A 9178-nucleotide genomic window follows, 5' to 3' on the forward strand; every position below is an offset into this window, starting at 1 on the left:
AAGTGCTTTTTATAGTGGTGAATGATAATGTTAATGTGATTAGGGGATCTTGCAAGCGGCATGATATTCTCATTGAAAATTAAACTATCAAAGTTTTAGAAGCACTTGAAACCGGTGAGATTTTAAGTGGTCATAGCCAAAATCAAGAAAGTACTCTCAAACAACCTAGCGAGACACATTGGAGTTCTTATTATAATACCTTAATTAGCTTGGTGAAAATGTTTTCCCCTGTTGTTGAAGTACTTGATGTGATCATATAGAATCCAAAGTCTGAATTAAGAGGTGAAGCAATTCATTTTCTAGATTCAGTACAATCATTTGATGTTGTATGTTGTATTATTTTGATGAAGAACATATTGGGGAATCACTAATGATTTATCACTAGCACTACAAAGAAAAGATCAAGATATTGTGAATACAATGAATTTGGTTAAAATAGATAAAAATCGATTATAGTCTATGCAATAAGATGAATGGAGTTCTTTGTTAGATGAGGTCTCCTTATTTTTTGTAAAACATGATATAAATGTCATCAACATGGATGATGGGTATATTACTCCTGGGAAATCTCAGCACAATGTAGAAAAGATGACAAATATGTATCATTATCGGATTGATGTATTTTATTCCATTATAGATTTACATCTTCAATAGCTCAATAACCATTGTAATGAAGTATCCACCAAGCTACTTATTTGTGTTGCTTGCTTGAGTCCAATGGACTCATTTTTAGCTTTTGATAAAGAAATGTTAGCTTAACTTCCTTGGTTATATATGTTCAACATGTATACACTCACAAGTCTTTTGCTGACTCTCTCTGCAGGCCCATCTAATTCACGACTATCTTTCCTACTTCACACCCCATCCTCTCCTTCGTCCTATAATGATGCTTTTCTCAAATTTGTTCATCCTAACATTAAAAATAAGAGCATCATTTTTCTCTAATAACTCACATGATCACCTCGACTCTAGGCCATGTGATTATTTTTATTTTATTTCTTATTGTAAGAACAAGCTTTCCAAAACTTGCACTTCTTGTGTTACCGTGCATGTGAAATGTGTATGTCACTCATACATGATATTTAAACTCATTCTCATCCTATCAACCATCTCATATTTCTGTCATGTTAGATATATACATTGTCTTAGTTAGGACATGAGACATCTAAGAGCTTTGTACATTCTGATGCTTATATGTGATGATTAGAATGAAGCTTAGATTTAGTATATCTCTTTGGTTATCTATTGAAAAATAAAGAAGGGGTTATTCACAAAAATTATGAAAAATGTAAAAGGATATAAAATTTCAAGAATTTATTTGCGAAGTTTCTTGAAAAATGTCAGAAATGTAAAGTTTGAATATTCATTTGTGAAATTTCTAAAAAATGGGAAATACAAAAGTTTGTGGGCTTAGTTGTAAAAAAAAATCCCTAGGAAGATGTCGAAAGTGAACAAAATCAAGAGTTATTTGTAAAAGTTTAATAAGAAATGTGAAAAGGAGAACTCCGGGGTTCTATTTTCAAGATTGCGAGAGAAATATGAAAAGTTGGGTTTCTTTACAAAAAGTTATGGGAAGGGAGAAAATGGAAAAAAAAAAAAATTAGGGATCTAGTTGCATAAGTTATGAGAAATGAGAATATAGGGATCAATATGCAAAAGTAGTATTGAAGGGGTATTTTAGTAATTTTGTTAGATTGTTTTAATACTCCCTTGAAACTCACTTTGAGGTCTTGAAGAGGTATTTAGTGTGCCTTGACACTCATTGGAGTGATGAGAGTTGATAAAAAAGAAAAAATAAAACAAAAGCAAAATCTTTTATAAAAACTTCTTTTTAAACTCACAATGAGGCCTCTTGACACTCATGGAATAAAAAGAGTTGATGAAATTTTTTTATGAAAACCTCTCTTAAAGCTCATAATGAGGCCTTTTGATACTCATGAGAGTAAAAAGAGTTGCTGAAATTTTTATGAAACCTCTCTTTCAACTCACTACGAGATCTCCTGACACTCATGAGAGTAAAAAAAACAGTGATGAAATTTTTTTATAAAAACCTCTCTTAAAACTCACTATGAGGTCTTTCAATACTCATGGGAGTAAAAAGAATTAATGAAATTTTTTTATGAAAACCTCTCTTAAAACTCACTATGAGGTTTTTTTAACACTCATCAAAGTAAAAAGAGTTAATAATTTTTTTTATAAAAACCTCTCTTGAAGCTCGCTATGTGATCTCTTGACACTCATGGGAGTGAAAAAGAGTTAATGAAAAATTATTATGAAAACCTCTATTGAAGCTCACTATGATGTCTCTAGATGCTCATGGGTGTAAAAAGAATTGATGAAAAATATTTTAGGAAAAGCTCTCTTGAAACTCACTTTGAGGTCTTGAGGAGACATTTATTGTGTCTTGACGCTCATTTAAGTGGATGAGAGTTAAATTAAAAATCTCTTTTTGAAAATTCTCTTGAGCTCACTTTGAGGTTATTTTGTGGGTGGGTGTGTGTGTGTGTGTGTGTGGGGGGAGGAAGGGGGGAAGGAGCTCGTTGAGCTATTTTATTGATAAAAATAGAAATTACAAGAGAGTTTATAAGTTACAGACCAAAGCCAAAGTGGCAAACAAAACAAAAACAAAATAAAGGAAACAAGAAGAGCAAGAAACAAACACTACAGTGAAAAATAATATTGCACACTAATTCTAGATTTGACAAATTGCTTCATGAGCCATTGCAAAAGATCCATACCTTGATGGAAAAGAGTGAGAGCATGGGAGTTAACTCTATGAACTACCAGATCATTAGCTACTACCATCCAAGCCTTAGGTATAATGCAAACTCGCGGGAGATCAAAGCTTGAAAGATAATCGTTAATACTAATAATCAGCGGATTCAGGCGCCAAGCATGAGGAGAGAAACCAGTTTTGATGATGTTATAAAGTTCAAAACGAGCAATGAAGATTGGTTTGATTTGAAGTTTGACGCATGAATACTACCAAGGGTAGCCCACTTTGAGGTTTTGAGGAGACATATATTGTCTCTTGACACTCATTGGAGTAAAACAAGTTGATAAAATTTTCCATAAAATACTCTCTTGGGCTCACTTTAAGGTCTTGAAGAGGCATTTATTGTTTCTTGACACTCATTGGAGTAGATGAGAGTTAATGAAAAAAAAATCTCTCTTGAAAACTCTCTAATGCTCACATTGAGGTCTTGAGGAGACATTTATTGTTTCTTGACGCTCATTGGAGTAGACGAGAGTTAATGAGGAAAAATCTCTTTTGAAATTCACTTGAGTTTACTTTAAGGTCTTGAGGAGACATTTATTGTCTCTTGACACTCATTGGAGTAAAATGAGTTGATGAAATATTGTTATGAAATCCTCTTATTGAACTCACTATGAGGTATCTTGACACTCATGGGAGTGAAAATGAGTTGATGAATCTTTTTTCTAAAATTCTCTTAAAACTCACTATGAGGCCCCTTGACATTCATGGAAGTAGAAAGAGTTGATGAAACCTTATATATATTTGGGTCTAAGAAATTCATACATGAGAATGAAAATGAGCAAGATAAGATTAGGAGGTTTTCCTACATTTGGAGCTTTTTATTTTTTTAAGAATGTTAAGAGAAGATTTTGACCTCAAATTTTCAATCTTAGCTTTCTAGGGTTGAATATAGAGTTGTGATTCTAGAGAACACCCATACTCACTAGCTTCATCATCTTCATCATTATTGAGTTCCTCGTGGAGTAGACAAAGCTCTAGTGGGTCTTTAAAATAGTGCTTAGTCTCTTCCTAAATAATGACCTCCTGGAGCATATCAATCTTGTAACAAGAACCCTCAACAAAAGATTTTTTTTTTTACATCGTTAGACAAATCAAACTCAACTTTTTCATCACCAATAGTTAGAGAAAGTTTACCATTCTTAACAACTATGTCACATCCCGTCTCGCGGATCCCACACGTGACATACTGCCACGACAACCTAGAAAAGGTTCAACACTACCTCAACCCTAGATCACTGTATGGCTAACCTGCTCCCTATACAATACTTCTATAATCACAAGGAATAACTCAACAATAAATACATATATCAATCATCCTACCCATGTTCATTAAATTGACACCAAGGTAAGAAATATAAGTAACCACCATGTCATAATGATAACAACAACAAGAAGCCCAACACATAGAGTATATCTCTCATACATAACATGAACCATACTAACATACAAAAAGTATTCCAAAAGGATGGACATAATAGCGTTCAATAACACATAGTGGATTCTTGATGATACATGCTAAGGAAATAAAGCAACATACATAACTCAAAAGGGGAATACAAACACAACTCTTGCCAAGCACTTCATGCCTTCACCCTTACGATGTGATATCACCTGGGAGGAAGAAAGAGGGGGTGAATAACTAGGTTACTCAGTGAGGGGTTAAACATGGGACAATAACTCAAGCATGATCAAATGAAAGTAAGATACCATAAAAAAAATGTTTCAACTCTTAATAAGAATAAAGATGCTTTAAATAACAATTATAACATAAGAATATAAGCTTTCTCAATGAAATGCAAAATAAAATCCCTTGGAAATCATCAAGAAATCCATACAATTCTGGAATACAATATTCACACATTCTTTTCAATAGCTTCTTATGTCAAAATGCTTAGAAATAAATAAATCAACAAATCACGATAATCAATAGTATCCAAAATGGCCTCAAAATCAATGTTGTTTGACCCGGATCGGCCCGGTCGGTTCAACCGGAAAAACCGGGAACCGGCCATGTGGCCGGCCCGGGTATACCCCATTGACCCGGGTATTAAAAAACCCGGTGTTAACCCGGTGACCCGGGCGGTTCAACCGGGAACCGGTTGACCCGGCCGGGTCAATCGGGTAACAATGTTTAATTTTTCTTTACAATATTTAATAATTTATTATTATTTTCTCATTAAAAACCACAAAATCGTGTATATTTATTAATATTAATTTATAATTTATAATCAATAAATAGAATTACAATATATATATATATATATATATACCAACAAAAATTAACATTTAAAAATAAAATATATTAATGTATTATGTAAATACTTTCTAAAAATTTAATTTATTAAGAAAATAAAACAATAAATGAGTGTAATTTTATTATAAAAATATAAAATTAAAGTATTCTAATTAAATAAAAAATATAAGAAAATTTAAAACAAAATAAAAACTCAATTGAGATATAAGAATTAGTGAATTAAATTTCTTATTTATTTTAACAAAATCAACCAATAAACAAATAAATAAATAAATAACACCGAGAGAAGTTTGATAATTATATATTAATATATTAAATTTGTAAATATTTAAAAAATGTAAAAATAAATGACCAAATTAGAAAACTCTACTGTATATAAGGTCATTTATCAATTTAAATATCAAATTTGAGTAGGTTTTTATAATATAATTATGGATTTAATATTATATTTGCTTATTATTAATTATTATAATATTTTTTTATATTTAATTATTGACCCCGGTTCAACCCCGGTTCGACCCGGTTGAACCCATTGACCCCTGACCCCTGGGCTTAGCCGGGTCATTGCCCGGGCCGGGTCTGACAACCTTGCTCAAAATCCTCCATTGCTAACCGTGGCCTCGGTTAGGTTTAGAGCCACCAAGATGCGTGTATCTTGGCATTGGCCATTGGGAAGTCCGTGAGGTGACTCCGAACAACCCAACTATATCCAAGTCAGGGCTCTACGCTCTCACTTGAAACGGCATAACCGGTTTGACAGTTCTTCATGCCACCTCAACTAGGTCGGCCCGTGGAAACTGTCTACTTCTTACCGCAATAAGTACTGGAGCTTGGCTCCCATGTCACCATCAAAACATTTACATAACAATCCATCCCATAGACTCAATATATACATCAACATGTTAGCATAATTCTCATTGAGAGATCACAAGTGTTCATAATTGCAATTCTCACTCCAAGAGTGAATAATGTGATTATAACATTTCACTGAAACCATTATCACCAAGAAAATTATACAAGAATATCCTTTGAAAATATACTTTAAATATAGCACCATCGCAATGAAAGTCATCTTGGTTTACACATGCCTTTTTGGTCATCATGACAAGAACATCAAATCTCTTAAAAATGCACACTTTGAAACATATATTTCAAGACATGGGGTTTCCAAACCACAACCAATGTGCATACTTACAAGTATTCATGAAATAAGCTAAATCATAAATCATCATGACTTCTAAACTCCATGTAAAACCTTTAAAGAGATTTAGCAATAAGGAGTTTATCATTCAAGGCAAGCAACTTAAATATGAGAAAAACATGCATGATTTATAGTCCATAATTAGTAAATCCCACTCACAAACTTGGCGAGCTAGCAACCTCCGGTGTTACTTCTCCATCGGCACTTTCCCCTTACTTGAACTTTCACCTCCTAGAAGTAGTTTAACAAACCAAAACAATAACAAAACATCATCAACAACTTGATCAATTGAAATGGAGGAAAATGCTCAAAATGGGAAAATGATTGTTTCTAGGGTTTTCTAAATTCTCTACCTAGAAGATCTAGCAAGAATAGATCTCTCACAACCCCTTAAAACCAACAAAGAAAGCAAGGAAAACCTAACTTGGTTCAGTGCTACAGTAATCCGAAATCAAGGGAGAAGAGGGTTCAAGGATTCCTCTATATCAAAGTCATACAGATCAACACAAATACTTCTCCCAAGCTTTACTATCAAAGAAGAAGAAAAGGAAACAAGAATCAAGCTCCCACTTGAGTTCACAACCAAACCCTAACTATACTCATCCAAAGAACAAAGAAGAAACAAGAAAGGATGGAAGCTTACATTGAGTCAAGAGATGATCAAACTCTTTGATCCAAGAACAAGCCCATGAATCTCTCCAAAATCAGCCCTTAAATCTCAAAGAATGGTAGGGGAAGAGAGGAGGAAAGGATGGGAGGGTTTTGAGAGAAGAAAGGTATGAAAAATGAGCTCAAACGGGTATAAAAACCATAAAACCGTGCGTTTGCAGCCCGTGTAGTGCCTGCACACCCTAGGCAGAAAGGTGTGCGGGCTGGTGTGCAACCCTTGCACTAGGCTGCACACCCCTATGCCTGGGGTGTGCGGCCTCCTGTGTGGTCACACAGGAGGCTGCACAGCTCCCAGGAGAGGCTGTGTGACCTATGCACAGCCCACACAAGATTTGTGCAGTCTGTGTACATCCCACGCACTCCAAATGACTCTCAAAACATCACCAAATGCTCGGGAAGAAGACCCAAACCAAAGAAAATGAGAAAACAACTAAAACAACTAAGATAACAAAGTAACAAATAAAGAAAGAAGACCGAAGTATCACAAACTATAATGACACATATTGTAGGTAAAAATGGCCTACCCAAGATGATAGAGATTTGAGAGTCCTCCTCCATCTCTAACATGACAAAATCTGTAGGAACGAAAAACTTACTGACCTTAATAGGCACATCCTCAAGGATACCTATCGGATACTTGATAGAGCGGTCTATCAATTGCAAAGTGATAGTAGTCAGATTGAGTTCACCCATTTTTAGCTTCCTATACACAAAGAGAGGCATAAGACTTACACTAGTAGCAAGGTTGCATAGTACCTGTTCAAAAATTGTGGTGCAGATCATACATTGAATGGAGAATCTTCTTGGATCTTTAAGCCTTGGAGGTAACTTGTTCTGGATTAGAGCACTACACTCCTTAGTTAGTTCTATAGTCTCATATTCCTTTAGTCTCCAAGGCAATCTTTGTATAGGGAGTTTGTGGTTTTCCTAGCTACATCCCTTGAGTTCTTGTAGAAGAGAGTGCTTGTTGAGTAATTTGAGTTTTAAGCATCTTGTTGTGAGCAGCCAATGAATCAACTTTAGATGTTAACTATTTTAGTGCCTCATTCATGGCTTGACCTTGTTGCTTAAACTCTTCATTTTGTTTCTCTTGAGCTACTACAAAGTTCTCAAGGAGAGATTCCAAATTTGACTTTTGAGTTAGTAAGGGATTGGTAGGTCTTGGTTAAAATTCTTGGAGGTTGTCTTAAATTATTGAGACCTGCTTGACCCTGGGGGTTTCTGTAGGAAAGATGCGGATGATTTCACCAACCAGGGTTGTAGGTATTTGAAAAGGGATCACTGTGGCTTCTAATTGAAATTGTTGATGCAGTTGGCTTGCTCCATCAATGGTTCCTGTGAGTTAAAAATTTCCAATTGGCACTTGGTAGATATATGCCCAACATTTCCACAAATATCATAGGGCACATTAGAAAGAATAACACCAACTGCATTTATGATGATCTTATCAACTTTCTAAGTCAAGGCATCTACTTTTGCAGCGATGAGGTCCAAACTATCCACATTGTATTTCCTTAGAACCTTCTTTTGAGCACCTCTTTCATTTGACCATTGGTAATAATTAAGAACCGTGTTTTCAAACAGATTGTAAGACTCATCCACACCTTTGTTTACCAAGGCTCCTCCTGAAGCAGCAACGTCCACTGTAATCATAGTGCTATAATTTAGTCCATTGTCAAAGGTCTACATTTATAACCATTTTGCAAGTCCATGATAAAGACAACCTCAATAATTCTTTAAATCTATCCCAGGCATCACATAAAGACTCTTCTTTCTTTTGAACAAACTTAGTGATCTAGTTCCTGAGTTAAGCCGTCTTGCTTGGAGGAAAGATCTAGCCAAGAAGGCTTGTGATAGTTGATCCCAAGTTGTGTTGGATCTCGTAGGAAGAGAGTGCAACCATGCCATAGCTCTGTCCTTTAAGGAGAAAGGGAACAACTCTTTCATGGTAATTGAATCTAATTAGACCCTTTAAGCTCTATTATATCTAGTAATCCTCAAAATATCATTATCTAGATTTCAGGTTCAATTCTAGGATTCCAACACCTTACTTTAGCTTTTATACCTTCCTTTAGTGTTCAAAATCATGCAAATATGAGGGACCCAACTCACAAGCATTATGTACTATAAAACTGAATCAAAAGAAAATAAACATTAATAAGAAAATAGAAGTCAATACATAATCAATTATCTAAATATTGGGCTAATCACAATCCTAGAACAAAAGATCTACTCGCTCATGTTCTATTTATAACCTAAAAGGTTCATATCATGA

General features: G+C 34.6%; 1 non-coding gene across 1 annotated transcript; it reads left to right on the plus strand.

The window, feature by feature from the left end:
• Nucleotides 1-8608: 8608 nt before the first annotated feature.
• Nucleotides 8609-8713, plus strand: LOC120276613. Its single transcript, XR_005541326.1, has one exon. It is a non-coding gene; the product is annotated as a small nucleolar RNA R71 (small nucleolar RNA).
• Nucleotides 8714-9178: the final 465 nt, after the last annotated feature.

This window comes from Dioscorea cayenensis, chromosome 14 (genome assembly GCF_009730915.1).
Source record: "Dioscorea cayenensis subsp. rotundata cultivar TDr96_F1 chromosome 14, TDr96_F1_v2_PseudoChromosome.rev07_lg8_w22 25.fasta, whole genome shotgun sequence".
In the NCBI taxonomy this organism is placed as follows: domain Eukaryota; kingdom Viridiplantae; phylum Streptophyta; class Magnoliopsida; order Dioscoreales; family Dioscoreaceae; genus Dioscorea; species Dioscorea cayenensis.